At 37.3% G+C, this 17,404-nt stretch overlaps 1 protein-coding gene across 4 annotated transcripts in view; it reads left to right on the top strand.

Moving 5' to 3' along the window:
* Positions 1-17,404, top strand: part of CASK (calcium/calmodulin dependent serine protein kinase) — a 362,608-nt gene that overhangs the window by 131,448 nt on the left and 213,756 nt on the right. The window lies entirely within an intron of this gene.

Genomic DNA, 17,404 nt, shown 5'->3' with positions numbered 1-17,404 from the left:
CACAGTATGGCAGCTGGCTTCATCCAGTGTGAGTAGGCAAAAAGGCTAGAATACAAATAAGATGGAAGTCAGTCTTGTAACCTAATCTCAGAATCTTGTAACCTAATTCTACCATATTCTATCAATTAGAAGTAAGTCATTAGATCTAGCCTACACCCAGGGGGAAAGGGTTTCTCAAGGGTGTGAATACGAGCAGATGCTGGTGATCTTTAGGGCCCACGTCAGAAGCTACACCCCCATGGAGGGCTAGCTAATACATTGAGTATCTAGATCAGAATTTTAAAACATTTTACAAGTTTGTAGCAGAGGAACTGAAGCAAAGATGAAATTTAAGACCAGTTAATACAGACTCCTTCATTCGATTATGTAAGTGCACTATAAGATCACTGTAAGTTTAGTTGTAACTGCTTATATGAAAAAGAAGTAAATGTTTTGAAAGTTAGTTGTTGCAACAGCTTAAAAAAGCCCTTGATGAAACCTTCAGCTACATTAATTAAAAGTATATAGTATTTAGAACCAAGCCACAGTCCCACTGTTTTATATGCTACCTACTCTCCCTAGAGTGTTCATGGTAATCAGGACACCGCTTGCTTTCAGAAGGGGATAGCCAGGGTGGGAAAGAGCCCAGAAATTTTGCCCTAGAGTCACAGCCTTCAAAGTTTTTGCTGGCATGCCTGCTAAAAGAATTTTCAGAACCATGTACCTCCTCATGTATTTTTGAGTTGATATATAAAAACTTCTATTGTGAGGCTGCAATTTTTAGTTTTTTTTGTATATTCTTTTAATGGTTTTCCTCAAAGCTGTAGATCTATACCTTTATCTCATTCAGTTTATGGAAGATGTCTGCTGTGCGACCTAACTGGTAAAGCTAGTCGGCATTGTCAAGCCACTCAGCCAAATCAGACACGCTTTCTGTCAGAGAAAAATCTGCCTTCATTTTTCAAATAAAATTAAAGTGTTAATAGACATCCCTGTGACAATCATCTTACTATCGATTTTTAATTCTAAAATAGATAAGGCTTTGGCTTGCATATATTGTCCAGATGAAATAAGGTGGCTCTAGTCTTTCTCTCTGAAGCTCTGTTTTGCTCTCCAGGGAGCTTCGCATTCCCTAGTTGTCTCTGAAGCTAGACAAGCTTTTCAGGATGGGTGAGCAGTTTGTCTTTTGAGATGGGCTCATATGAGTAGACCTGTAAAAGGAGCAGAACATAGACTTGTTTTCAGACAAATCAAATTATGGCAAACAAAGGAAGAGACATTGATTTCCCTAAAAATATCCTAATTCTCCTATCTCCTGGAAGGACTTGAGTACTCCCAGAGATACCCAAGTCCCAGTTGAAGACCATGGAAAAGCTATTGAAAAGACTGGGAAGCTTTAGTGACTCAAGAATCTAATTGGTTTTCTTTCTCCGCTAAAAGAGTTCTCAGAGCAGAAGCCCATGGTAGAACATAGTGCAGTTATTTAAAAGAATGTCCTATGTAAGAGGATTGTGTGTTTATTCATTGTAGGGTCAGGGTCTGTAACTGGAACCAACAGGCAGCAGGTAGATTTCACCTCTAAGCAAGGAAAGCCCCTTTAGCGACTAGACCAGCTCGGTGAATAAAGAAGGCTGTCTCACGGAGTATGCAGTTCCTCACTGGACATGCTCGAGCTAAAGCTGGTCGCATCCAAGGGAGCTAAAGATACAGGTTTAATTTAGGGCTAGAGGGCCTTTAACATCCCCTTCCAATTTTAAGAATATTGTACTTCTTTTTAAATCATTTTCTCTGGTTTAATTTCATTCTTTATTCAAGAAATCTATTTCTATCCATATTTTTATTCGCTGAGAAAACAAAAAAGCCAGTCTCATCATCTACTTTCAAGTAATGAGCACAGAAAGCACAATTTTAAAATTTGCCTGAATTTCATCATATTTGTTATTTGTTTCAAGGGGGTCTAAGTGACAGTATGGTAGCGAGAAGATGGTCTTTGGTGTTGATAAAAGTTGGGTTAGTGTTCCCAGCTCTGTCACTTCTACTGATTATATGACTTTGGCCAAGTCTTTTAACTTCTCTGAGCCTCAGGTTTTTTACCTTTAAAATCTCCATAAGATCATGAGAACTAGATAGGAAAACAATGTGAATTCACCTCGTAAAATGGTGAAGCGCTCCACAACTGGAAGGTATTGTTTCCAGGGGATTTAGCAGGTTAGTTTTAGTTTTTTATAGAGCGAATTTTTGGTATGATTCAGTCGTGATTGAAATAACTCCTTGATGGCTATATACAGAGATAAGACGTCATTAAAGTTGCATATTTACCAGTCACCTAATCTCAGGTTTAACCCACATCACAAGAATGTGGCATCATAATTTAATTTTCTTCACTTGTTTTGGAAAATTTCAAATAAAAAGAGAATCGTATAATGAACCTCAGTGTACCTGTCACTGAACTTTAACAGTTATCAACGTTTTGCCATTCTTGTTCTGTCTATCCTTTACTGTTGTCTTTTTTCCCCCCTGGTGTTTCTTCTTTTTTTAAAAAAAATTTTTTTAATTAAAAGAATTTTTTATTTTTTTAATTGATTTTATTTAAATCCAAGTTAGTTAACATATAGTATAATAATGACTTTAGGAGTAGAATTTAGTGATTCATCACTTACATACAATACCCAGTGCTCATCCCAAGTGCCATACTCCCCCACCCAGCACCCCTCCAGCAACCCCCAATTTGTTCTCTGTATTTATGTCTCTTATAGTTTGTTGCCTTCTCTCTTTTTCCTGGTGATTTCTAAAGGGATATCATTTCACCTATAAACATTACTGTTTGTAATTTTAAATAAGGACTTGATGTATAGGTATAGAGAGATACCAGTCCATAATAGTGTTATCATACCTAGCAAAATCAACAATAATTCCTTAGTATTATGTCATAATCAGTTGATGTTCAGTTTTTCCTGATTTAACATGAATTTTTAAAAGCTGTATTTTTAAATTTGGAATTGTTTTATTTGCTCTGGGATCTGAAAGTAGATTAGGAATTCACAGTTAAGATAACTTCGTTATTTCTCAAAAGGGACAGAAACAAAATAGGAATGTAAAATTGTTCTTTTGTATCACTTTTTATAAATTCACCCAACAGTTGTCCTTGTTCATTTTTTGCATTCTCTTTGATCTCCTGGGTTTAAAACAAATGAATAAACGAAAAACCAATTTACTGTAAGATTTAAGGTCCTGTGGCTCAAGGAGCAAAGCAGTAAGTTTGCTTATGCTTCCACCTACTGGCTAGGTAAGAGATTGCTTGTACAGCTGAAATGTAGAGGAAGCTACTTCAGAATTAGTTCCGTTTGTCTGGCAGCACATGTAATGACCCCAGGGGCTCATTGCTCATGCTATGCATTATCTGGATTCTTTCCACAGTTTTCTGACATGCCACCAATACAGAGTAGACAGGGGGAAAACAAATGAAATTAAACGTCAGTTAACTTTGGTGTTTGTTGGCTACCTGGAAACAGCTCTGATAATTTTGATAGAGAAAAAGCTAGACCAAACAATTTATTCAGGTTATCAGTCAGCTTCTTAATATGGTATCCATATCTGCCTTTGCCACAGACTATGTATAACCAGCTCTCTCTTTTTTTCCCTTAAACCAAAGTCATGAAATTATATGGCCCAATCAGGTTGCTTATTACGTTAGAAAACCCTTAGAACTAGTTCATACCCATTAATTACATACGGTTTTAAGTGTAAAGCATACTCAAATACAGAGACTCACAGAACCAGACTTTTAGAGCTTGAAAAGAGTAAAGCCAGGGAATTTCAAAACTTAGCATTGAAAAATCCTGAGTAGAGCTTGTTAAACAAGCTTGTACCCATGCACCACCCCGAGATACTGAGTTTCAACAACTGTGAGTCCCAAAGTAGGAGGTCAAGAGATGACTGACCTTTAAAGTAGGGGCATTACTATTAAGAGACCATGTTGTCATTTTTCCCCAGCGCACGCAGTAGTTTGTTAGAAATCTGCATGTGTTTGCATTATATCCATTGCCTTGGGATCCATTGCTTTGGGATTACATTTAAATTTGGACTTGTCTGTAGCAGTTTGCTGAAATATATTTAAAAGCATAGGTTCAATTTTGAAGACAGGGCTGTGTTGTGTCACCCCCACCCAAATTAAATGTTTATTTCTGAGTAACATATCTGGGCTTGACTTTAGTAGCGTCTGATACTTGAGTTAAGCTGTAAATCCTAAATTGGCTGGCCAAGGAATTTTAATTACCTTATTATAGAATGATTACATATACCATGGGGAGACTTTCATAGTAATTAAATATGGATTTAAAATATATCTGACATGGAAACAATAGTTTGTATCTTTTTCTTAAATTTTTTTAACATTCATTTATTTTTGAGAGACAGAGAATGAGCAGGGGAGGGGCAGAGATAGACGGAGACACAGAACCCAAAGCAGACTCCAGGCTCCGAGCTGTCAGCACAGAGCCTGATGCAGGGCTTGAACCCATCCATTGTGAGATCATGGCCTGAGCCACCCAAGCACCCCTAGTTTGTATCTTTTAAAATAATATTAGTGGTTTGTATCTTTCAAGCCCACAAAGGAGATAGACTGATAGCTTTTCTATGTTTTTAAATTTTTTTCTGTTTGGTCTGATGTTTATGCTTGGGGAAGGGAAAATTTGTGGAATTCGTTTATGCCGATAGAGTAGCACTGATTTCTACTTGCTAGCGAACTTGCCAGGGAAAGGCAAGTATATTTGTGTAATATCAAGCAGGAAAAGTCTGGACTGTAGCACTTACAATTCTATGAAGATCTGTACATATTTTTATGTCTCGTCTGATCTATTTTGATATTTTGTTTTTATATGTAATGATAAAAATTGCTATTCATTCTTTCATCGGCACATATTTGTCAAGTGCCTACTTAAGTGCTGGGTAATAGGAAATGGTTGGAAAATATCATTTGGTCCTAGTAAACATTAGAAACTGGATACTTAAGGTAATTCAATAAGATATATGAGAGGACACAACTGGGTGCCCGTGAAGACCTTTGATAAATACTAGGGGAAAGGAAAAGCACTTCTATCATCATAAACTCTTTAAAAAAATTAAGCATTTCTCTTGACTAGCTTCACCACTATATTAAATATTCAGTGTATTTTAGTTTTAAGAACTATGTGTCGGGGGTCCCCAAGACTACCCCCGGGTTTGATGATTCACTAAAAGGATTCCTAGGACTCTGTGTATAGTTGTATTCACAACTGTGATTTATTACAGCTCAAAGATTTCACTTGATCTTAGCCAAAAGGCCGAGAAGCGATACAGCTCAAAGATTTAATAAAGCAAACCCAGCAAAGAGAAAAGGTATATGAGTTGAAGTCCATGGGCAGCCAGGCACAAGCTTCCAAGGGTCTTCTGCCAGCAACCAGTTGTGATAACACATGTGAAATGTTGCCAGCTAGGGAAGCTCATTAGAGACTCAGCACCCAGGGTATTTATTGGGAGCTGGTCATGTAGGCACCCTCTGCTTGGCACGAACCATCTTCCAGCCTCTCAGAGAGAAAGCAGGTGTTCAGGATAAATCATATTGTTTGCACAAACAGTTTAGACACAGTGAGCCACTCTTTTCAGTTTAAGACAGGAGGAACCCGTCCAAGTTGCCAGATGCCAATCAAGAGCTGACTTGGTAGGTGAGCCTTCCAAGCCCTTCAGAAGCTTAGGCCTGCTGTGTTAACTCTTTCCTACACAAACTACAAAAGACATAAATAGAAGAAGGGCTTTAAGTTGACAAACTCCTGGATCTGCAAACAAAATATAATTACCTAATAAGATAATTGCAGAATTTGGATTTTTTTTAACTGTAATTACTGTATCATTTTGACATCTATTAACAGAAAACTGTAGGGACGCCTGGGTGGCTCAGTCAGTTAAGCATCCAGTTTCAGCTCAGGTCATGATCTCATGGCTCATGGGTTCAAGCTCTGCATCGGGCTCTGTGCTTACAGCTCAGAGCCTGGAGCCTGCTACAGATTCTGTGTCTCCTCCTCTCTTTGCCCCACCCATGCTCATGCTCTGTCTCTCAATAATAAATGTTTAAAAAGTTAAAAAAATTTTTTTTAAAGTGTAGTGTCCCAATTTTTGAATAAAACCCTAGATTGAGATCTTACAGTGTTGAATAGATTTTAACCTTTGAATGCTACATTAGAAAACAAACTACATTCTGATGTCTACTATCTTAGAAATGAATTTGAAGCTGTCACTCTGGTAAAAATTTTTTGTATATAAAACCTGATCTTCAACCACTAAAAGTAATTATGAAATAAGTTTACATACCCATAAAATTAAAAAAATTCAGTTAGTTTTCTGTTATTTAAAAGAAGTTTGTTCACTTAAAAATAAAAATTTTATGGGGCACCTGGGTGGCTCACTTGGTTCAGCATTGGACTCTTGGTTTCAGCTCAGGTCATAATCTCGCAGTTCATGAGTTTGAGCCCCACATCAGGCTCTATGCTGACAGTGTGGAGCCTGCTTGGGATTCTCTCTCCCTCCGTTTCTTCCCTTTATCTGCTTGTGAGTGCTCTCTCTCCCTCAAAATAAGTAAACTTTTAAAAAGTTAAAAAATTAAAATTATAGGGCTGGCTGAGTGGCTCAATCAGTTGAATGTGTGACTTTGGCTCAAGTCATGATTTCACAGTTTGTGAGTTCAAGCCCTGCATCAGGCTTTCTGCTGTCAGTGCAGAACCTGTTTTGGATCCTGTGTACCCCTCTATCTCTGCCCCTTCTCACACACATATACACACACACACACACTCTCTCTCTCTCTCTCTCTCTCTCTCTCTCTCTCTCTCTCTTTCTCTCTCCCCCACCCTCTCCCCCACCCTCCCCCCAAAATAAATAAAATATTAAATAAATAAATCTAAAAAATATAAGTAGTTTCTAGTGTAAATAGTATTTATATTATACACACTTTGTACAAATGTAGAAATTGTGAAAAATTATAATGACCGAAATCATGCCACTTGCAAAAGTTGATCACAGTGAACATTTCAGAAGATTTTCATTTGCTTATATCATTTTATATGTGTAATTTTGTTTCCTGATTCTTTTCACTTATTAATTTTAAGGATTTTGCTATACCAGTAAATATTTTTCAGATACAATAGTCTAATGGCTGCATTAAGATATCTAAATTATAGGCATGTGCCATATTTAATAATTTCCTTATAGTGGGACATTTACACTATTTTCTGTTTTGCCCTCTGAGAAGTAATGTTATGATTAATATTTTTGTACAATTACTTATTCACACCCCTTGATTGCTTTATTTCCTCAAAATAAGTTTTTAGAAGTAGAATTACTAGGTGAAAGAGTGTCAAATACGTACAAACACCTATATCACATATAGATTTAACCTTTTTATATACAATCTACTACATTTTTTAAAATACCCAGAACTATCAAGCTTATGGAATTATTGTGAAGTGAACATCCATGTACCTACAGCCTAGGTCAAGAAATATAAAAACTGCCTGCACCTTAGGAGCCCCTGTATTCCTCTTCCCACAGTCCCCTTCCTCTCTCAGAATTAACTTTAATCTAGATTTCACCTCCATACTTTCATATCTATACCATCCATATGGTATCCCTGAGTAATGTAATTCAGTGTTATCAGTCTTTTAAAATCTTTATTTAAATGAAATCATGCAGCATATACTCTTTTGTGGTCTATGAGATTGATGCATATTGCTTTGGGCTCCTTCATTTTATTGCTATATAGTATTGCAGTGAGCAAACATTCACAATTACTCATTTTAATGTCACTGTGTATTTGGGTTATTTTCAGATTTGGCTATTTTGAACAATGCTGTTGTAAACAAACTTACACATATATCCTGGACACATAAGTACATGTTTATATAGGGCATAAACCTAGGAATGGAATTGTTAAGTTTTAGAGTATATACAGCTTCATTTTTCCAAGATAATGCCGCGCTGTTTTCTGAAGTAGATGTACAAACTGACCCTCTATCAGTGATCTTTGCCTCTCCAAGGTGATCCAGGTCCTGGTTTTCCTGGCGCTGCCCCTCTCTTAAAAACCTGTTGTTAGTCCTTATTAACAGTACCCTCCTTTTATTCTCATGATTACTTACTGCCTACACTGCACACCCTTGGTAATAGTTGGCATTGTCAGCATTTTTTATTTTTGTCAGTTGCTGTGTAGTAGAATCTTGTGGTTTCTCCCGATAACTCTTCCCTAATTGCCGCTTAGCAATGTATGTCACCATTTTTGTAATGGTACCTTTGGATTAACAGAAGTTTGTAATTTTAATATAGTCTGACTTAATTTTTTGTTTTATGGTTAGTGTTTTTGTGTCTTGTTTGAGAAATAATTACTATCCTGAGATTATGAAGCTATCCTCCTATGTTTTATCATCCATCTGAAATTCATTTGGAGTATGTTGTGAGGTAGCAGTCCAATTTCATTTCTTTTTTATTTTTAAGTTTATTTATTTATTTTGAGAGAGAGAGAAACAGAGCACACACGGGGGGAGGGGGAGAGGAGCAGAGAGAGAGGGGAAAGAGAGAATCCCCCAAATCAGCACTGTCAGCACAGAGCACATGGGACTTGAACTCACAAACCGTGAGATCATGACCTGAGCTGAAGTCAAGAACCTGACGCTTAACTGACTGAGCCATGCAGGCGCCCCAATTTCATTTCCTTCCATGTGGCTATTCAGTAGTCTCAGCACAATTACTGAAAACACTGCCGTACAGTAGCACTTTTGCCATAAATCAAGCACCTATATACATGTGTGCTTGTTTCCAGGCTCTATTCTGGTCCATTAGTATATTTATTTGCCTGTCTTTGTGCCAAGAGCATGTTATCTTATTAACTGTAGCTTTTATAGGAAGTCCTGGTAACTGGTAGATCATGGCCTTTGACCTTCTTCTTAAGCCAGGTCTTGAGAGATGTACTTTTAGTAATTTACCTATAGACTCATTTGGATTTTATGCATACCTAATCATATCATCTGTGTATGAGAATTTTGTTTATTCCTCTTCCATTCTTTTATATATTTCTTTGTCTAGCCTCTACTGCAGTGGATTAAACATTCAGAACAACAATGACAGCAGTTACCTTTCTTATTAGTTCTGATCTTAGAGTTTGGTAAATTGTATCAAATGCTTTTTTCCCCTGTGTTTGTTGAAATGGTCATCTGACTACTTCTTTAATCTGTTAATGGAGTGAATTTCATTGATTCTTTGATTAACCAAACTTCATCATGATGTATAATCCTTATATTCCTTTTTATATATTGCTAGATTTTGTTTATATGTGTATAATATTATGTTCTATATATTAGACTTTTTACATATATATAGATTATACTGTAATTTTCTTATACTGTCCATATCAGGTTTTCATAGCCAGGTTATGCTAGCCTTTTGAAATGAGTTAGGGAGTGTTCTCTGGTTTTGTTTTGTTTTCCTTATGATTGGTAGAACTTACCTATAGACCCATTCAGGCCAGACTTTCTTGTGAGAAGGGTTTTCATTTCTGATTGAATTCCTTAAATATTTATAGGAATATTTGGTTTTCTATTTAATACTCTCACTTTTGGTGAATTGCATTTTGCTGGGGATGAGTGCATTTTATCAAAACTTCAAGCCGTTTTGGCACAAGTTAGTTCATAATATCTCTGAAGGATCTTTTTCATTTTTGAAACTGGTGATTTGTGCCTTTTCTTTTTCTTTCTCAGCCTTGGCCAACATTTGCCCATTTTATCAGTCTTTTAAGTGATGACTTTGAGCTTTGTAAATCCTCTTCAATATGTATTTATGTTTTATTTCAGTAATTTCTGCTTGTTGTTGTTTTCATCATTCTACTTTGTGTTTAATTTTCTAGGGTTCTTTTTCTTCCCTTTTAAGTTTCAACTTTTTTGTACCCTTGGGTTTTAGATGTGTTTCTTGTTTAAAGGCATATAATTAAGGTTTTTATTTTAGACTCTTGATCTTGTCTTTTAATTGGAGCATTTAGTACATTTACATTTAATTACACTTGGGGGTAGTAGATTTTATATCCCTGGTCTTCTCATGTGCTTTCCATCGGGCCACCTATTACATATTTCTCTTCCTTGCCTTCCCTGACTTATTTGGGTCAACTGAGTATGTTTTGTTATTCCATTTTTTCCTCAATTTATTTGGGAGTTTATGTATTCTTTTCTTTTATCATAGTGTGTACCTCAGAAATTACAACACAGCTCCCTAATTCATCATGCCCTAATATTGATGCCATTATTGTCTTCCTGAGTAAATAATGCAAAGCCCCTCTTCTGACTTAAAAGCTGTTTTCACATATTTATATGTGTGTGTATAAATATGTTACATCATGCCATTTGCAGCAACGTGGATGGAGGGTATTATCCTAAGTGAAATAAGTCCAAAGAAAGACAGATATTGTATGTTTTCACTCCTATGTAGATCTTGAGAAACTTAACAGAAGACCTTGGGGGAAGGGAAGGGGAAAATATAGTTAGAAACAGGGAGGGAGGCAAACCAAAAGAGACTCTTAAATACAGAGAACAAACTGAGGGTTGATGGGTGGTGGGGAATAGGGGAAAGTGGGTGATGGGCACTGAGGAGGGCATTTGTTGGAATGAGCACTGGGTGTTGTATGTAAGCCAATTTGACAATAAATTATATTAAAAATTAAAATTAAAAAGATAAATACATAAGTTACATGTATTTACATAGATTTACACCCATGCTTTTCCTTTCTCTGTTCATTATTTCAGCATCTCTGAGGTTTTATTTGGATTGATTTTCCCTGTGTCAGTTGGCTGGGTGTAAACTCTGTTTTTATTGGTTTCAGGATTTTCTTATATCCCCTTTGGTGTTGAAGGATAGTCACTGAGTAGAGAATTCTAGGTTAGCATTTTCTTTCCAGTAGACACTCTACTGTCTTCTGGCTTCTATTGATGTTGAGAATTCAGGTAGCAGACTGTCACTAATCTAAGGATAATCTGTCTTTCGCAGGTTATTAAAAAAGGTTTGCTCCATCTTTTGTTTTCTCTGTGGATGTGTGTTGGGGCAGGGGGAGGTGTTTTAGTCCTGCCTGAGATTCATTAAGTCTCTTCAGTCTGTGTACTGGTATTATTCGTGGTTATGGAAAATTCTCAGCCGTTATCTCTTTAAATATTGCCTCTGCCCCTTTCTTCCTCTCAGCACCTCTGTGACCCAATTGAGTATAGATATAGGTGTGCCTTATGCTAGTCTCTATATCCTCCACCTTCTTGTCTGTATTTTGCATGTTTTTCTTTTGAAAATCGATAATCACTTTTCATTATTTTCATCTTCTTGCAAAAAGAAATCAAGCTCAGCTTTCATGTTTTGGGACATAATAAACTTCATTATTTGATCACCTGTGCTGGATAATCTCAATATATGAAATCCCTGTGGGTTTGTCTTTATTGTCTGTCACTTCTGCTGGTTCTTGATCAAGATCGCTTACCCTTCATGTACCAGATTCGTTTCCAAAAATTACTGGCCTAGAATGCACTTTCTTCTTCTAGACAGGAATTTCATTTACTTCTACTAGGCACCTTCAGGCACTTGCAGTTTGAAACTATCTTATTAAAGGTTAAGACTTAGATTTATTTATTTATTTATTTATTTATTTATTTATTTATTTTAGAGAGAACACTCGAGTAAAGGAGAGGGACAGGGGGAGAGAGACAGAATCCTTAGCAGGCTTCATGCTCAGCACAGAACCCAATGCAGAGCTCGATCCCACAACCCTGGGCTCATGACCTGAGCCAAAATCAAGAGTCGGATGCTCAACCAACTGAGCCGCCCAGGTGCCCCCAGGGCTTAGATTTTTAAGACCACTGAGAGGTCAAGCCAGATTGCAAGTCTGTGAAGGGACTGATTACTTCTGGTTCACCCTAGCTCTTTAGGGTTTTAGCTCAAGGCTGAAGAGTAATTTATGAGATTCCTCTCAATTCTGACTTGTTTTCCCTTAGAGATCTTCTGTGTAAGCAGATGTTCCCAGGCCAAGAAGGACTGATTCTTGATACCTCTCTAAGTTCCCATTCTCTCCCAGATTTTAGTCAACATTCCTGACAATTTGCTTAGCGCCTGATGCTTCCAGGAAGATTTTTATCCCATTTTTTGTTGTCTTCAACAAGAGACATCACTAGCAGATGTCAGCAATACAGCTAACCCTCCTTTTACATAATGCCCTATCACTCTCCATAAAAACTGTACCAATTTCCATTCAAACCAGTGGTAGATGACAGCATCCATGTTTACATTTTGATAAGCTAGAATGATGATTTGGTTTAATTTGCATTTATTTTGTTACTAGTCCGGTCAGATATTTTTTAAAGTATACTTCCCTATTTCATCCATTCATTGTCTTTAGTTTTTGTTTTTGTTTTTTTTGGGGGGGGGTAGGTCACTTTGTAAGATATTTACTGTATTTACCCTTTACATTTATTTGCAAATATTCCCCCCAGATTTGCCTTTTTTGTGTGTTGGTTTTTTTTAAATATGCAGATGTTTACATTCTGTCAGAGAAAGAAGCTATAAATAAGCAAGAGTGAAGACAGATGCATGTGCACATATTAGTATACACACCCGCATTTCCTAGTTCTGTCCACCGGGAGGGTCTGGAAGCAGTGACACGCCAGTAGTAGTGAACACACCCACACCCAGATCTTCACTTCTACCCCTGATCTTAGCCAAAAGGCCAAGAAGTGATAGATCTTCACTTCTAAATGTCATTCTCAGATAGGAGGAACCAGGGCTCCTTGGAAAAATGATTGCTTCTAGAACTGGGGCAGAGAAAATGCAAGATGAGCCTGGAGCTTTATACAGTGTCTGAAAGTAAGGAAGTGTGCAAAAAAACAAAAAATAGGGGCATGTCAAAGGATCACAGGAGCCAACCTGAAAGAGATCCCAGTGACCAAACCTGGAACAATTTGGGCAACAAAATAACATAGTACTTACTGGATTATAACCCATAGTGTAAAATAAATATATATGACGTCATACTGATATCAATAAATTATTGGATAAATTAAAATGGAGAGAGAAGAAACAAATCTTCCTTCTAGAATTCCAAGCAATATATGTAGATACTCTGCACCACTCCCCCTTCCAGGAGATAGAGATAATTCCCCTCCTTCCTTCATTGTGGGCTGGAGTTGGTGACTCACTTTCAAAGAACTGAGGATAGAAAGGAGAAACATAGTACCTTGACAGTGAATAGAACTGGTTGATCCCCTTTCCCTTAACCAAGAAATCAAGTTAATGCCACCAATGTAAGCCATGTGGAGGTGATGTAATGAAAAGGGCACTTCACCTGTTTGATATCCTCCCCCAAACCCAGAGCCCCCACCAAACAAAAAAATTGTTCACACAGATCAAAATTGAGGGACATTCTATAAAACACCTCCTTTTTTAAATGGTCATGGTCATGGAAAACCAGGAAAGACTGAAAAATTGTCACAGACCAGAGAAGACTAAGGAGATTTAATGACAAAATGCATTGTGGTGTCTTACATGGGATCCTGGAACAAAGTAACACTATACAACAAATTGAAGTCCAAATAGTTTGGAGTTGAATCAATAGCAATGTACCAGTGTTAACTCTCTTAGTTTTGGCAAACGTACTATAGTTACCGAAGATGTTAACATTAGGGGAAGTTAGGCGAGAGATATACGGGAATTCTCTATGCTATCTTTGCAATTTTCATGTAAATCTAAAATCATTCTAAACTAAAAAGTTTTTAGGGCGCCTGGGTGGCTCTGTTGGTCAAGCATCTGACTTCAGCTCAGGTCATGATATTCCAGTTCATGAGTTTGAGTCCCATATCGGGTTCTGTGCTGGCAGCTCAGCCTGGAGCCTGGTTTGGATTCTGTGTCTCCCTCGCTCTCTGCTACTACCCTGCTCGTGTTCTGTCTCTCACAAAATGAATAAACATTAAAAAAAGAAGAAATATTTAAACTAAAATTTTTCTTCATTAAAAACTAAACAAAATGAAACCATTAGTTTACACCATTATTTCGAGTTTAAGGTAACAGTTACAGATTTTTATTTAGAAGCTATTTAGGAATTGTTGGTTTTTAACATAATTTTATTGTTGCAGTTGTTTTACAAAGACTCATTACCTTGTGAAGGTAAGTGCTGTTTATGCATAAGGTGATATTAATGTCTGGGATTTCGATTGAAATCAGGTGAGGGGTGAGCAGTGGGTACTGGGCTTAAAGTAAATTGGACAAGATTATCTAGTAAGTTGACAGTTGCTGGAGCAGGTACTGGGTATATGAGGCTCTCTACTTTCTACTCTTATAGTTTTCCATAATGTATAGTTTTTTTAAGTGAGAAATTAGAGTTTTTATATAACTTTAAAAATTTTCTATTTGTACGTCTTTTCTCTGAAATCTGGGTTCCTTACCACATTAACATACTTACTTGCTTCATCCTACAGAGTTAAAAACTATAATAAAAATGGGGCGCCTGGGTGGCTCAGTCAGTTGAACCTCTGACTCTGGACTTCAGCTCAGGTCATGTGACTGACTCCAACTCAAGTCATGGTCCTAGGGTCATAGCATTGAGCCTCAAATTGGGCTCTGCACCGACTGTGGAGCCTGCTTAAGATTCTCTCTCTCCCTCTGCTCCTCTCTCCTGCTCATGTGCTTGCTCACTCTGTCTCTCAAAAATTAAAAAAATAATAATTTTTTAAATTGAAAAATATAAGAAAAGTAAGACTACTGAGAGCAGATTAGGTCATTTCTTTGCCCTTCTTCTCATCCCTAGGGTGTATCCCACTAGAGTACACATTTCAAAAGTCACTTAAATAACTGTGGTTATGTGACAAGCTTGATATATAACGCTAGGTTTGTTTATGTCCATTTTTTTAATTAAAATTTTCATTGAGAGGATTGTAGATTCACATGCAGCTGTAAGAAATAATACAAAGATATTCTTGTAGATATTGCCCAATTTCTCCCAACATTAACATTTTGGTAAACTAGTATAATATCACAACCAGGATATTAACATTGATATACTCTACTGGTCTTATTCAGTTATCTGCGTTAGTTTTTAATTTTAGGAATTGCCTCTTTTCTCTCCTTGATTTAATTTTGTCTTTAGATCATGAAAAGCATGTACATGATTGCAAAGTCAAACTTTCGAATAAGGTTCATTCAGAAAGATCTGGCTTGGGGACGGACACCTGGGTAGCTCAGTTGGTTGAGCATCTGACTGCAGCTCAGGTCATGATCTCATGGCTTGTGATTTTGAGCCCCACATTAGGCTTTGTGCTGACCACTCAGAGCCTGGAGCCTGCTTGGAATTCTATGTCTTCCTCTCTCTCTGCCTCTACCCCACTCATGCTCTGTCTCTCTCTGTCTCTCCAAAATAAATACTAAAACAAAAAAAGAAACATCTGGCTTGCATCCCTGTCCCCATTTACTTTCTATCTTAGAGGAAATTATTTCTTAAAATTAAAACTAAGTTGTTTCACTTAGTTTTATTTATCTCTGTTTGAAAATAAAAGAAAATATGTATATATTCCATGTTTTTATACTGTCTCCTCTTCTTGCACATTCTTGTATACACTCTTGGGAACCTGGGTTATTTTTAATTTAACAATATCAAAACACCAGGGATTTCTGCATAGCAGCAGGTAGGCATCTTCTTCATTCCTGTTTATACCTGCTTAATACTCCGTTATGGATATAGAATAGTTTATTAAGCCCGGCCCCTAATAATGGACATTTAGATCATTTCCAGGTTTTTTCTGTTACATTAATGACCTTATACATATGTCATTTCATGCTATTGCTAATGTCAAATTCCTTCTATAGGTGTTGTACCATTTTGCATTCCCACTAGCATTGTATGAGAGTTAGACTGTAATTTTATACATTTAAAAATTTTTTTTAATTTTATTTTTTGAGAGAGCAGGGTAGGGGAAGAGAGATAGGGAGACACCAAATCCAAAGCAGGCTCCAGGCTCTGAACTGTCAGACAGAGCCTGATGTGGGGCTCGAACCCATGAATGCGAGATCATGACCTGAGCCAAAGTCAGACGCTTAACCAACTGAGCCACCCAGGTGCCTCAGTTAGACTGTAATTTTAAATTGTGTTCTAAAGAAGTAAATGAGTAACTCAAGTATTTAGTAATTAATAAGACATCTCATTTTAAGCCTGTGCTTATATGTGTTAAATCTGGATAGGGAGAGTTGTAGATAAATTCTGATTTATTTGTGTGGCCTTCATCCGTATCTATGGACTTAACCAGAATGCTATTAACAAGTGATTTCTGGATCATTGTGAGGTGACTAGATCCAGGAGAAGTTGTAATACTCAGATGTAAAGACCAGCACCCTTGTTGACTTGAGTCAGTAGGCAGTGTCTTTGAATATTGGTATTTGTTCTTTTTCCCAGACTCTAGAAAGTATTGCCTGTCTTAAAGATACTCTTTCATATTTGTGGTGCATATCACTGAGGGCTCAAGAGGTTCACCAGAAATAGGGGCAAAATTTTGAGGAGCTTAAGATACAGCAAGGATTTGGGATTTTAAAGATGTGGATGCCATTGCAGGCAAAACTGTATGAGCAGACATTTGTTTTTTTAAGTTCATTTATTTATTTTGAGAGAGAGAGAAAGAGAGACCAACCAAGGGAGGGGCAGAGAGAGGGGGGGAGAAAGAGAGACTCTGAAGCAGGCTCCGGGCTGTCAGAACAGAGCCCAATGTGGGGCTCAAACTCACAAACCATGAGATCATGACCTGAGCCAAAGTCAAGAGTTGGACACTTAACCGACTGAACCACCCATGCGTCCCTGGATGTCTATTTTTAAGGCATTCTTTGGCTACAGTATTGTTGTAGGGTTGGATTCGGATATGGGAAGAATTAGGAGACCATTACAGTGATTTAGTATGAACATTGATGGCTAGGGTAGATTAGTATCAGTAGAGATGAAAGAGTGTGAATAGAACCTGAAGACCTTTATGAATTAGAATGGACAGGATTTGATGACTAGACAAAGGAAGTAAGGCAGCAGGAGACAAAGTTGACTGTGGTCACTGGCTTGAGCACTGATTATGTGATGGTGCCTGGAATTAAATGGTGAAATACATTTTAGACATGTTGAGTTTGAAGTTTCTGTGAGACATCTGAGTGAAGTTGCTAAAGATAAAGTGTAATATATAGATTAGGAACAAAGAGACAAATTGAGAGACTTGGGGATGGTTGCTCTTCCACTGGGTTAGGAGAGTACAGAGAAGGGCAAGAAAACAGGACTTGAGGGTCTCCCAGACTTGAATGCGAGTCAAGAAGGAATAGCTGAAGAGATGGAAGGAAAGCCATGACAGCAAGGTGTCAGAGAAGCCAGGTA

Source organism: Suricata suricatta, chromosome X (genome assembly GCF_006229205.1).
Source record: "Suricata suricatta isolate VVHF042 chromosome X, meerkat_22Aug2017_6uvM2_HiC, whole genome shotgun sequence".
NCBI classification, from domain to species: Eukaryota; Metazoa; Chordata; class Mammalia; order Carnivora; family Herpestidae; genus Suricata; species Suricata suricatta.
The sequence above is the reverse complement of the archived record's forward strand: the minus strand, read 5'-3'. Positions and strand labels throughout refer to the sequence as shown.